Source organism: Bufo gargarizans, chromosome 6, assembly GCF_014858855.1.
Source record: "Bufo gargarizans isolate SCDJY-AF-19 chromosome 6, ASM1485885v1, whole genome shotgun sequence".
Lineage (NCBI taxonomy): Eukaryota > Metazoa > Chordata > Amphibia > Anura > Bufonidae > Bufo > Bufo gargarizans.
The window spans coordinates 101,169,388-101,182,781 of record NC_058085.1 but is presented as its reverse complement, the minus strand read 5'-3'; positions in this window follow the sequence as shown (position 1 = coordinate 101,182,781).

Genomic DNA, 13,394 nt, shown 5'->3' with positions numbered 1-13,394 from the left:
GTGAAGTCATCTGTGGGGTCCGGGACTAGTATTTTGTGAAAAAGTTCCACCATTGAGGCCATGATGGCGTCTGAAGGCAGATTCTCCGGTACACCCTTTATTTACAAGTTGTTCCTGCGCCTGCGATTATCTTGGTCCTCTATTAGATTGTACAGCTGATTAATATGGGCTTGGGTATGATCCCTTCCCAGCCCGCTTCAAGGGATTCAACCCTGTCTCCAACCTGCCTCAGGTCGGATTTAATATCCTGCAGGTCTTGTCTCAACGGGGCCAGGGCAGCCCCTAGCGCCTGTGTAATGAAGTCCCTGGATACTGGGAGGTTATCTCTGGGACATCTGGCACATGTTTCACTGTCCCTACCTCCATCAGAGTAGACCGAGGCGTCCGTTTGCTCTCCTTGTTCAGAGGCTTCTCTTTTCGGCGCCATCTTGGATTCGGCTCTAGTCGGCCCGACTCCTCTTCTCAGGAATTTCTCCATCTCTCCGTGGGTAGGGTGAGTCCCACGCGTCCCTACCTCCATCAGAGTCGACCGAGGCGTCCGTTTGCTCTCCTTGTTCAGAGGCTTCTCTTTTCGGCGCCATCTTGGATTCGGCTCTAGTCGGCCCGACTCCTCTTCTCAGGAATTTCTCCATCTCTCCGTGGGTAGGGTGAGTCCCACGCGTGCCTGGAGTATTTTTAGCTTTATCTCTGCCGATTTTCCCCATTTCTGGGCTCCAGTTGTGGCTTAAAATGCCTGTGTGCACGTAGCCAGAAGCAGAGCTCACACAGACATGTGCGTCTCGCTCTGCAGCCAAGCTCCGCCCCCCCAAGTTGCGTTTTATATACTAATGGAAAGATCACCCATGAAACTAACACTGTATGGATGGATACACAGATGAGTGATTGCAAACAATGAAATAGTGTATCCGACACTTGACACAATAAAGTGGAAAGTGAAACATTTACGTGAGATAGAAATACCCAGGTCACTTCCGGAATGGAATGTTTGCCGGTGTTTGCATTAAAAAAAGGCCTCACTATATAAAAGAGGCCTTTTGGGGGGTCCGATTACCACTGAAGAAGGGGACATTTCAAACCCAAAACGCGTCTGGTCAGACCCCCCACTTGAATGCTAGTGCACTACGATGATACGGTGAAAGACCAGTGCCGAATATCAGTTTGAAATTCCGCGTGAGAGGTGGTACCAACACGGAGTCCGTATCCAAACCGGCGGGCTCACGTGCAGCGATCCACCAGCACGGCAAACAAACAGCTTGCAGGACATAAGGACAATACTCTATTGAGGTCTGCAGGACGGCAGAGGTCGAAATTCCCGGTAAGACTGTTCTGATATTTAAGCCGGCTCAATCATTGCAAGGTACAACACCTACCTTTAGCAGGATGCCGCTAAGCTAGTAATACAGCGGGACGCCGCTGCATATAGTCTGGGCAACATCGCGCTAGACACAGCTCGATTCAGTGACTCTTTTTCAATGGCCTAATGTCCAAGGCTGCAACTGTATGTAATATGGATATGGAAGACTTTGCTCTTTTTTGCTGCTTCTAATTGGAATGAACATAGGAATTTCAACCTTCTTGTTACCTTTATTGTCAGCATTGCTGTTATACCTGTTCATCGCTACCTCATAGACATACGCCGCTATATACAATTTCCCCATATATGAACTGGGAACTATTTTTTATAATAGTTTTTTTTAATATGATATTTATTGATGTATTGATTCAATGCCATTTTTTTCACAGGTGGTACCTTTTAAATCGTACAATTTATTGATTGTTATATAGGAGATATTGGATATATTTTAGCCGCACGTGTTTTTTATCGTATGTTATTTCGTCCAATTCTACCTAAATATTCTCAGGTGTGCCCAGTTTTTATATAATCTTTCAAAAATTGGTACATATCAGAAGAAATTCATAAATAGGGGGGACAGGTCATATAAGATCTAACATAATGTCCAAGGTGGAAATAGTGGCATAATCATAAAAAGAATATTCGTAAGAGAAACACGATTAATACATGATTTATACACAGTTTAGAGAATCCTCAGAGAAATACATGATTGGATAATGTGGTTAAATAATATATTAGGGTAATACATTGGAGTAATACAATAGGGTGTCCCAGGAGTCAGCTTGAGACCATCTTGGGCTGGATGAAGAGGATATGATGAAAGGCCCTAGACGTTTGAAACAGACATGTCACAAGATTAGGTAAGTTTTTAGGATAAGGAATCTGGATCTGTACACAGTGTAACTTGTAGTCTTGTACAGTAGACATATTTGTATATAGATGGTATAGAGATATTTTAACACTAGATAAACTATGGTGTGTATAGAAACAGGGGTGGGGGGTGGGTGGGGGAGCCTGGTGTATAGTGTCTTAGTGTGTGGTATGTTGGTGGCAGGGATAGAGATACAGGAAGTAATAAGCATTGGTAGTCAGTGGGTACATACCATAGTGTTTGTAGCGTTATAGAATGCAGGATGGTGTGTGCGCGCCATTCCACTGCCTAGGTATTCATGGGAGCGGTGCTAGGTATGTGGCGCTATGTGCCTGATGTCATTATGTGCGGACGCCTGCGCAGAGTCTAGAGTGGGAACTGCCAAGAATCTGCATATATGTTGCTATGGAATAGATGTATGGGCAGGTAGAATTTAGTTTATTAGTATTGAAGACGGTAGTTAGGAGGTATAGAGACATGCAAAGACATATATAGGGCAAATGGAGTTAATGTATAGATAATACAGGTATATAGAGATGGAAGATGAAGTGTGTGTATGTTAGCGTGTAGAGATAATGGACAAGTTGAGTATGGAGAGTATGAAAAAAATATATGATATAATAGGAAGGAGACAGGAATGGTTACTTCAACAATTTCGGGGAGAGCATGGTTAAGGAGGAATCATGCAATAGTATAGGGTTAGTCTTGCCAAGTAAATATGTGAAATCATTAATCAAAAAGCATGCACTGTTAGTCACTAGTCTATGGAGAAGGCGAGATACTGCCTGTCTGACATGAATCATTTTGCCTGCGAAAAATAAGGATAAAAATACTATTATTATACAAGAAAAACAATGGTGATATCAAACAAGAAAGGATAATTGTCACGGTGGGAAGTGGGGGGGGGGGAACACTGCACAATGTATATAAAGGGCATGCCACTAGGCCTGGAAGCCTCCTATGCATCCTCCTATGCATCCCTAAATACAATCCCTGACCTCCTGACTGTATGAGCCAACCCTGATGGTGGGAGGGCTCATACCCAGAACCTCGGGCCCTACTAAGCCTAGAGATCCCTGGAAAAAATGTCAGGGCTAGGAGACGACCAGTTCATCCCTGACACGGATGAAACAGAGTCTCACACAGGCCTAGCAACTAGGAAGGAGCAGACAGCAAGTAAAACACATAGCAGCAGGTAAGAGCCAGGGGAGCAGAAAGGACAAGCACTGGAACAACAGCACTTACCTGCCACAACGACTGGGTGGAACAACTACTGCTTACTGATATGTCATTCCCCCTCAAAGGAACCCCTGAGACCCCCTCACTGGAGGTACAGACAAACAAGGGGATGTCTAGCAACCATGCCGGGCAATACACCAAACATACCAGACATAGAACACCAAACAAGACATAACAACAAATCCCCAAAACAAACCCACATCAAACATAACAGGTAAGGTAGGGAACAAGGAGGAGAACATAGGGAGACATTGCTAAAGGACATAGGGAGACATTGCTAAACGATAGTGATTTCTTTTTTGAGTTAGAAAGTGGGGTTGTATTGGACCTGTTCATAGGTGGTTTCTTGGATGTAAGCTGTGGTGTCCATTATTACTATCGCACCGCCTTTGTCGGACGGTTTGATAGTAATTGATTTATCTGACTAAAGTGTATTAAGGGGCAATGTGTTCCTCGCTTCTCAAGTTCTGTGGGGTGTGGAGATTGCCTCTTTTTAAATCGGAAACATTGGTTTAAATTTCTCGGTCTATAAGGTTAATGAAGGCCTCTACCCCATGGTACGTCTTGGGAGGCATAAAATTGCTTCTCTTTTTAAGGCCTAGGGATCGTATAGATAATGTAGTCGAAGGAAAGGAGACTGGTGGTGGTGTGATGTGATTGGAGAAGTGAGCTTTTAATCTAAGGGATATTTAAAAACTGTTAAGATCTTGTTCAAGGGAGAAATAACGTAAACTTCCATATGGACAATAGGAAAGACCCTTAGATAATAAAATTAGTTCAGCTGGTGACAGTGCAGCATTCCGGGTCTCCCTATGGAGGATGCGCACGTGAGCGTATTAGTGATAAGGTGCCGAGGATAGTAGTACTCACGGTTTAGTTGTCCCTTGCGGCCAGCAGTGCAGTGGATGGGAAGACAGCACAAAATCCTCCGGGGCACTTTTGGTTACAGGGAACACCAGCCAGATGTTGGTTGAAGTGCCCTTGATGATAATTGGTGTAAGGTGCTTTTGCGGCTGGGCCCCTGGTTCGTGATGCCAGCACCATTAGGTGCAATGAGGAGGAGAAGTGGAATAATGAGAGAGGCAGTAGTTGAACCGGGCAGAAACTTTTATTTAAAATTTTTACATTTTTTATTTCAACTTCTTCATAAAGACATACACATTTGTACCCAAAACACATCACCTCAACAATAGAAAAGTCCATATTACCAATTAATAATTACAATTTACAAAAATATATTTTTTTCCCCCTTTTCTTTTTTTTTCTCTTTTCCAGAAACTTTACTTGTCAGATGTAGTAAGTAGGGATGAGCGAACTCGAACTGTATAGTTCGGGTTCGTACCGAATTTTGGGGTGTCCGTGACACGGACCCGAACCCGGACATTTTCGTAAAAGTCCGGGTTCGGGTTCGGTGTTCGTCGCTTTCTTCGCGCTTTTGTGACGCTTTCTTGGCGCTTTTTGAAAGGCTGCAAAGCAGCCAATCAACAAGCGTCATACTACTTGCCCCAAGAGGCCATCACAGCCATGCCTACTATTGGCATGGCTGTGATTGGCCAGAGCACCATGTGACCCAGCCTCTATTTAAGCTGGAGTCACATAGCGCCGCCCGTCACTCTGCTCTGATTAGCGTAGGGAGAGGTTGCGGCTGCGACAGTAGGGCGAGATTAGGCAGATTAACTCCTCCAAAGGACTTCACTTGATTAATCGATCGATCTGCAGCTGTGCATCATTGAGCTGCTGAAATTCAAATGCTCACTTACTGTTTTTAGGCTGCCCAGACCGTTTGTCAGTCACTTTTTTCTGGGGTGATCGGCGGCCATTTTGTGTCTTGTGCGGTGCTGCGACCAAGTGCATCCAAGCTGCGACCAAGTGCATTTAACCCTCAATGGTGTGGTTGTTTTTTGGCTAAAGCCTACATCAGGGTGAAGCTGTCACACCAAGTGCATTTAACCAGCAATAGTCTGTTCATTTTTTGGCCATATACAAAATCAGGGGCAAGCTGCGCCTGTCACCAAGTGCATTTAACCCTCAATGGTGTGGTTGTTTTTTGGCTAAAGCCTACATCAGGGTGAAGCTGTCACACCAAGTGCATTTAACCAGCAATAGTCTGTTCATTTTTTGGCCATATACAAAATCAGGGGCAAGCTGCGCCTGTCACCAAGTGCATTTAACCCTCAATGGTGTGGTTGTTTTTTGGCTAAAGCCTACATCAGGGTGAAGCTGTCACACCAAGTGCATTTAACCAGCAATAGTCTGTTCATTTTTTGGCCATATACAAAATCAGGGGCAAGCTGCGCCTGTCACCAAGTGCATTTAACCCTCAATGGTGTGGTTGTTTTTTGGCTAAAGCCTACATCAGGGTGAAGCTGTCACACCAAGTGCATTTAACCAGCAATAGTCTGTTCATTTTTTGGCCATATCCCAGTCTAATTCTGTCACTAAATCCATACCGGTCACCCAGCGCCTAAATACTAGGCCTCAAATTTATATCCAGCTAAATCTGTCCCTAGTGCTGTAGCTGGGCGAGTTATTTAGTGTCCGTTCAAGCACATTTCTTGTTCTGGGTTGAAATACAATTCCCAATTTAGCAATTTCATAATTTAGTGGTTCCTGCTATATCAGAGCTATTTGAAATCTATCCCAAAAAGGGTATATAATATTGAAGGTGCACATTGGGTCATTCAGAATAACTTCACACACACCCGCTACTGTGTATTTCCAAGTCTAATTCTGTCACTAAACCCATACCTGTCACCCAGCGCCTAAATACTAGGCCTCAAATTTAAATCCCTCTAAATCTCTCGTTACCCACCGCTGTACTGTTGTTGCTGGGCAAGATATTTAGTGTCCGTCAAAGCACATTTTTTGTTCTGGGTTGAAGTACAATTCCCAATTTAGCAATTTCATAATTTAGTGGTTTCTGCTATATCAGAGCTATTTGAAATCTATCCCTAAAAGGGTATATAATATTGAAGGTGCACATAGGGTCATTCAGAATAACTTCACACACACGCTTCTGTGCATTTCCAAGTCTAATTCTGTCACTAAATCCATACCGGTGACCCAGCGCCTAAATACTAGGCCTCAAATTTAAATCCCTCTAAATCTCTCGTTACCCACCGCTGTACTGTTGTTGCTGGGCAAGATATTTAGTGTCCGTCAAAGCACATTTTTTGTTCTGGGTTGAAGTACAATTCCCAATTTAGCAATTTCATAATTTAGTGGTTTCTGCTATATCAGAGCTATTTGAAATCTATCCCTAAAAGGGTATATAATATTGAAGGTGCACATAGGGTCATTCAGAATAACTTCACACACACGCTTCTGTGCATTTCCAAGTCTAATTCTGTCACTAAATCCATACCGGTGACCCAGCGCCTAAATACTAGGCCTCAAATTTAAATCCCTCTAAATCTCTCGTTACCCACCACTGTACTGTTGTTGCTGGGCAAGATATTTAGTGTCCGTCAAAGCACATTTTTTGTTCTGGGTTGAAGTACAATTCCCAATTTAGCAATTTCATAATTTAGTGGTTCCTGCTATATCAGAGCTATTTGAAATCTATCCCAAAAAGGGTATATAATATTGAAGGTGCACATTGGGTCATTCAGAATAACTTCACACACACCCGCTACTGTGTATTTCCAAGTCTAATTCTGTCACTAAACCCATACCTGTCACCCAGCGCCTAAATACTAGGCCTCAAATTTAAATCCCTCTAAATCTCTCGTTACCCACCGCTGTACTGTTGTTGCTGGGCAAGATATTTAGTGTCCGTCAAAGCACATTTTTTGTTCTGGGTTGAAGTACAATTCCCAATTTAGCAATTTCATAATTTAGTGGTTTCTGCTATATCAGAGCTATTTGAAATCTATCCCTAAAAGGGTATATAATATTGAAGGTGCACATAGGGTCATTCAGAATAACTTCACACACACGCTTCTGTGCATTTCCAAGTCTAATTCTGTCACTAAATCCATACCGGTGACCCAGCGCCTAAATACTAGGCCTCAAATTTAAATCCCTCTAAATCTCTCGTTACCCACCGCTGTACTGTTGTTGCTGGGCAAGATATTTAGTGTCCGTCAAAGCACATTTTTTGTTCTGGGTTGAAGTACAATTCCCAATTTAGCAATTTCATAATTTAGTGGTTTCTGCTATATCAGAGCTATTTGAAATCTATCCCTAAAAGGGTATATAATATTGAAGGTGCACATAGGGTCATTCAGAATAACTTCACACACACGCTTCTGTGCATTTCCAAGTCTAATTCTGTCACTAAATCCATACCGGTGACCCAGCGCCTAAATACTAGGCCTCAAATTTAAATCCCTCTAAATCTCTCGTTACCCACCACTGTACTGTTGTTGCTGGGCAAGATATTTAGTGTCCGTCAAAGCACATTTTTTGTTCTGGGTTGAAGTACAATTCCCAATTTAGCAATTTCATAATTTAGTGGTTCCTGCTATATCAGAGCTATTTGAAATCTATCCCAAAAAGGGTATATAATATTGAAGGTGCACATTGGGTCATTCAGAATAACTTCACACACACCCGCTACTGTGTATTTCCAAGTCTAATTCTGTCACTAAACCCATACCTGTCACCCAGCGCCTAAATACTAGGCCTCAAATTTAAATCCCTCTAAATCTCTCGTTACCCACCGCTGTACTGTTGTTGCTGGGCAAGATATTTAGTGTCCGTCAAAGCACATTTTTTGTTCTGGGTTGAAGTACAATTCCCAATTTAGCAATTTCATAATTTAGTGGTTTCTGCTATATCAGAGCTATTTGAAATCTATCCCTAAAAGGGTATATAATATTGAAGGTGCACATAGGGTCATTCAGAATAACTTCACACACACGCTTCTGTGCATTTCCAAGTCTAATTCTGTCACTAAATCCATACCGGTGACCCAGCGCCTAAATACTAGGCCTCAAATTTAAATCCCTCTAAATCTCTCGTTACCCACCGCTGTACTGTTGTTGCTGGGCAAGATATTTAGTGTCCGTCAAAGCACATTTTTTGTTCTGGGTTGAAGTACAATTCCCAATTTAGCAATTTCATAATTTAGTGGTTCCTGCTATATCAGAGCTATTTGAAATCTATCCCAAAAAGGGTATATAATATTGAAGGTGCACATTGGGTCATTCAGAATAACTTCACACACACCCGCTACTGTGTATTTCCAAGTCTAATTCTGTCACTAAACCCATACCTGTCACCCAGCGCCTAAATACTAGGCCTCAAATTTAAATCCCTCTAAATCTCTCGTTACCGCTGTACTGTTGTAGCTGGGAAAGTTATTTAGTGCCCGTCAAAGCACATTTTTTGTTCTGGGTTGAAGTACAATTCCCAATTTAGCAATTTCATAATTTAGTGGTTCCTGCTATATCAGAGCTATTTGAAATCTATCCCAAAAAGGGTATATAATATTCAAGGTGCACATTGGGTCATTCAGAATAACTTCACACACACGCTTCTGTGCATTTCCAAGTCTAATTCTGTCACTAAATCCATACCGGTCACCCAGCGCCTAAATACTAGGCCTCAAATTTATATCCCGCTGAATTTGAATACAATACATTGGGCCAAATAATATATTTGTTGTTGTGGTGAACCATAACAATGAGAAAAACATCTAGTAAGGGACGCGGACGTGGACATGGTCGTGGTGGTGTTAGTGGACCCTCTGGTGCTGGGAGAGGACGTGGCCGTTCTGCCACATCCACACGTCCTAGTGTACCAACTACCTCAGGTCCCAGTAGCCGCCAGAATTTACAGCGATATATGGTGGGGCCCAATGCCGTTCTAAGGATGGTAAGGCCTGAGCAGGTACAGGCATTAGTCAATTGGGTGGCCGACAGTGGATCCAGCACGTTCACATTATCTCCCACCCAGTCTTCTGCAGAAAGCGCACAGATGGCGCCTGAAAACCAACCCCATCAGTCTGTCACATCACCCCCATGCATACCAGGGAAACTGTCTCAGCCTCAAGTTATGCAGCAGTCTCTTATGCTGTTTGAAGACTCCGCTGGCAGGGTTTCCCAAGGGCATCCACCTAGCCCTTCCCCAGCGGTGAAAGACATAGAATGCACTGACGCACAACCACTTATGTTTCCTGATGATGAGGACATGGGAATACCACCTCAGCATGTCTCTGATGATGACGAAACACAGGTGCCAACTGCTGCGTCTTTCTGCAGTGTGCAGACTGAACAGGAGGTCAGGGATCAAGACTGGGTGGAAGACGATGCAGGGGACGATGAGGTCCTAGACCCCACATGGAATGAAGGTCGTGCCACTGACTTTCACAGTTCGGAGGAAGAGGCAGTGGTGAGACCGAGCCAACAGCGTAGCAAAAGAGGGAGCAGTGGGCAAAAGCAGAACACCCGCCGCCAAGAGACTCCGCCTGCTACTGACCGCCGCCATCTGGGACCGAGCACCCCAAAGGCAGCTTCAAGGAGTTCCCTGGCATGGCACTTCTTCAAACAATGTGCTGACGACAAGACCCGAGTGGTTTGCACGCTGTGCCATCAGAGCCTGAAGCGAGGCATTAACGTTCTGAACCTGAGCACAACCTGCATGACCAGGCACCTGCATGCAAAGCATGAACTGCAGTGGAGTAAACACCTTAAAACCAAGGAAGTCACTCAGGCTCCCCCTGCTACCTCTTCTGCTGCTGCCGCCTCGGCCTATTCTGCTGCTGCCGCCTCGGCCTCTTCCTCCGCCTCTGGAGGAACGTTGGCACCTGCCGCCCAGCAAACAGGGGATGTACCACCAACACCACCACCACCACCTCCGTCACCAAGCGTCTCAACCATGTCACACGCCAGCGTTCAGCTCTCCATCTCACAAACATTTGATAGAAAGCGTAAATTCCCACCTAGCCACCCTCGATCCCTGGCCCTGAATGCCAGCATTTCTAAACTACTGGCCTATGAAATGCTGTCATTTAGGCTGGTGGACACAGACAGCTTCAAACAGCTCATGTCGCTTGCTGTCCCACAGTATGTTGTTCCCAGCCGGCACTACTTCTCCAAGAGAGCCGTGCCTTCCCTGCACAACCAAGTATCCGATAAAATCAAGTGTGCACTGCGCAACGCCATCTGTAGCAAGGTCCACCTAACCACAGATACGTGGACCAGTAAGCACGGCCAGGGACGCTATATCTCCCTAACTGCACACTGGGTAAATGTAGTGGCAGCTGGGCCCCAGGCGGAGAGCTGTTTGGCGCACGTCCTGCCGCCGCCAAGGATCGCAGGGCAACATTCTTTGCCTCCTGTTGCCACCTCCTCCTTCTCGGCTTCCTCCTCCTCTTCTTCCACCTGCTCATCCAGTCAGCCACACACCTTCACCACCAACTTCAGCACAGCCCGGGGTAAACGTCAGCAGGCCATTCTGAAACTCATATGTTTGGGGGACAGGCCCCACACCGCACAGGAGTTGTGGCGGGGTATTGAACAACAGACCGACGAGTGGTTGCTGCCGGTGAGCCTCAAGCCCGGCCTGGTGGTGTGTGATAATGGGCGAAATCTCGTTGCAGCTCTGGGACTAGCCAATTTGACGCACATCCCTTGCTTGGCGCATGTGCTGAATTTGGTGGTGCAGAAGTTCATTCACAACTACCCCGACATGTCAGAGCTGCTGCATAAAGTGCGGGCCGTCTGTTCGCGCTTCCGGCGTTCACATCCTGCCGCTGCTCGCCTGTCTGCGCTACAGCGTAACTTCGGCCTTCCCGCTCACCGCCTCATATGCGACGTGCCCACCAGGTGGAACTCCACCTTGCACATGCTGGACAGACTGTGCGAGCAGCAGCAGGCCATAGTGGAGTTTCAGCTGCAGCACGCACGGGTCAGTCGCACTACAGAACAGCACCACTTCACCACCAATGACTGGGCCTCCATGCGAGACCTGTGTGCCCTGTTGCGCTGTTTCGAGTACTCCACCAACATGGCCAGTGGCGATGACACCGTTATCAGCGTTACAATACCACTTCTATGTCTCCTTGAGAAAACACTTAGGGCGATGATGGAACAGGAGGTGGCCCAGGAGGAGGAGGAGGAGGATGAGGAAGAGGGGTCATTTTTAGCACTTTCAGGCCAGTCTCTTCGAAGTGACTCAGAGGGAGGTTTTTTGCAACAGCAGAGGCCAGGTACAAATGTGGCCAGCCAGGGCCCACTACTGGAGGACGAGGAGGACGAGGATGAGGAGGAGGTGGAGGAGGATGAGGATGAAGCATGGTCACAGCGGGGTGGCACCCAACGCAGCTCGGGTCCATCACTGGTGCGTGGCTGGGGGGAAAGGCAGGACGATGACGATACGCCTCCCACAGAGGACAGCTTGTCCTTACCCCTGGGCAGCCTGGCACACATGAGCGACTACATGCTGCAGTGCCTGCGCAACGACAGCAGAGTTGCCCACATTTTAACCTGTGCGGACTACTGGGTTGCCACCCTGCTGGATCCACGCTACAAAGACAATGTGCCCACCTTACTTCCTGCACTGGAGCGTGATAGGAAGATGCGCGAGTACAAGCGCACGTTGGTAGACGCGCTACTGAGAGCATTCCCAAATGTCACAGGGGAACAAGTGGAAGCCCAAGGCCAAGGCAGAGGAGGAGCAAGAGGTCGCCAAGGCAGCTGTGTCACGGCCAGCTCCTCTGAGGGCAGGGTTAGCATGGCAGAGATGTGGAAAACTTTTGTCAACACGCCACAGCTAACTGCACCACCACCTGATACGCAACGTGTTAGCAGGAGGCAACATTTCACTAACATGGTGGAACAGTACGTGTGCACACCCCTCCACGTACTGACTGATGGTTCGGCCCCATTCAACTTCTGGGTCTCTAAATTGTCCACGTGGCCAGAGCTAGCCTTTTATGCCTTGGAGGTGCTGGCCTGCCCGGCAGCCAGCGTTTTGTCTGAACGTGTATTCAGCACGGCAGGGGGCGTCATTACAGACAAACGCAGCCGCCTGTCTACAGCCAATGTGGACAAGCTGACGTTCATAAAAATGAACCAGGCATGGATCCCACAGGACCTGTCCGTCCCTTGTCCAGATTAGACATTAACTACCTCCCCATAACCATATATTATTGGACTCCAGGGCACTTCCTCATTCAATCCTATTTTTATTTTCATTTTACCATTATATTGCGATGCTACCCAAAGTTGAATGAACCTCTCCTCTGCCTGTGTGCTAGGCCTAAATATATGCCAATGGACTGTTGCAGTGGTGGCTGACATGAAGCCTGATTCTCTGCTATGACATGCAGACTAATTCTCTGCTGACATGAAGCCAGATTGTCTGTTACGGGACCTCTCTCCTCTGCCTGGGTGCTGGGCCTAAATTTATGACAATGGACTGTTGCAGTGGTGGCTGACGTGAAGCCTGATTCTCTGCTATGACATGCAGACTGATTCTCTGCTGACATGAAGCCAGATCGTCTGTTACGGGACCTCTCTGCTCTGCCTGTGTGCTAGGCCTAAATATATGCCAATGGACTGTTGCAGTGGTGGGTGACGTGAAGCCTCATTCTCTGCTATGACATGCAGACTGATTCTCTGCTGACATGAAGCCAGATTGTCTGTTACGGGACCTCTCTGCTCTGCCTGTGTGCTAGGCCTAAATATATGCCAATGGACTGTTGCAGTGGTGGGTGACGTGAAGCCTCATTCTCTGCTATGACATGCAGACTGATTCTCTGCTGTCATGAAGCCAGATTGTCTGTTACGGGACCTCTCTGCTCTGCCTGTGTGCTAGGCCTAAATATATGCCAATGGACTGTTGCAGTGGTGGCTGACGTGAAGCCTCATTCTCTGCTATGACATGCAGACTGATTCTCTGCTGACATGAAGACAGATTCTCTGTTACGGGACCTCTCTCCTCTGCCTGTGTGCTAGGCCTAAATATATGCCAATGGACTGT